Consider the following 1,094-nt stretch of genomic DNA (forward strand, 5'->3'; position numbering starts at 1 on the left):
ACACGTGACGCCCCATCTAGATAGATCCTTGAGGGTAGAGGTGCCGGCTGTACTAGTGGGGATCGTTTCGACGCTTCATCCTGCACTTCCCTAGGACGCCGCGCCCTCCTGACTGCCTCTCGAACACTCGCGCCGTTACAAGCGTAGGACCTCCAGTCCGTCTCTCTCTCTCTCTAGCCCGACGCAGAACACGCTTATGGGGTTGGACTTTCCTCTTTAAAGAACAAAAGCAAAACAAATCTGGGCTTTGCGAAGACTACACGGGCACCCTCGTAGGCTAAGAAAAAAAAATTACTAGGCGTCGACCGCTCTTCCAAAAGTGTATGTATACATCTGTTTTTCCGCCAGCGCACAGGCAAAGCCACGAGCGGACGGCCGAGCTGCTAACGGGTGCGCACTACACTACACACTGGAGGCTGGAGGTAAGTCGACCCCTTGCTCCCCCTCCCCCGCCCAGGGCCTCGAGGCTGCCGGATGTCACTGGATGGATCTCTGTCTTGTTCTCCCGCCCCCACCAGACGCCTGGACCAAGAATACTCAACTTTTGGTCAAATGAAATGGGCACTAGACTCTTATTTTTGCTAATTCTTGTTTAGCTTTTAGGCAAACGTTTTAGTTAATAAATTCCTTATTTCCTTGGGGGGGGGGGGTTAATAAAATATGCGTTAATTGCGTATGTTGAAGGCCTTCGTCTATATTTCCGTAACATGCTTTACTTGAAGCTTTGTTCTGAGGTAAAGATAATGTAATCAACCTAAAAGATTAAATTACTTTATGGGATACAGACCGTTTGGATAATGAGATATACATCACGTTTCACTTTAAAAATATGAAATATCATGTGACGAATACTACATATTTACCAAGTTGGAAGTACGATCCATCCATCATTTTCCCAAATGACTAAAGTTTAACACAAACTACGAAATACCGAGGACGAAAACGACCCCAAACAACTAAGTGTGGATGCTGTTAACGCAAAGCCCATTTTACAAGAGTCTCTCCTACACTCGCGCTCGCTAAGCCATCCGTTTTCTCTTGATCCAATCATCGATCTCGCCAAGCTAGCATCTAGCAATGACGCGCAATTAACA

At 46.8% G+C, this 1,094-nt stretch overlaps 1 protein-coding gene across 1 annotated transcript in view; it reads right to left on the minus strand.

Annotated features, from left to right (window-relative positions):
• The window catches only part of LOC119590609, a gene marked incomplete in the record, with an annotated part of 39,967 nt that extends 39,570 nt beyond the window's left edge, over positions 1 to 397 (minus strand). The window contains 1 exon segment of the mRNA XM_037939287.1: positions 1 to 397.
• Positions 398 to 1,094: the final 697 nt, after the last annotated feature.

The sequence above is a fragment of the Penaeus monodon genome, chromosome 27, assembly GCF_015228065.2.
Source record: "Penaeus monodon isolate SGIC_2016 chromosome 27, NSTDA_Pmon_1, whole genome shotgun sequence".
Lineage (NCBI taxonomy): Eukaryota > Metazoa > Arthropoda > Malacostraca > Decapoda > Penaeidae > Penaeus > Penaeus monodon.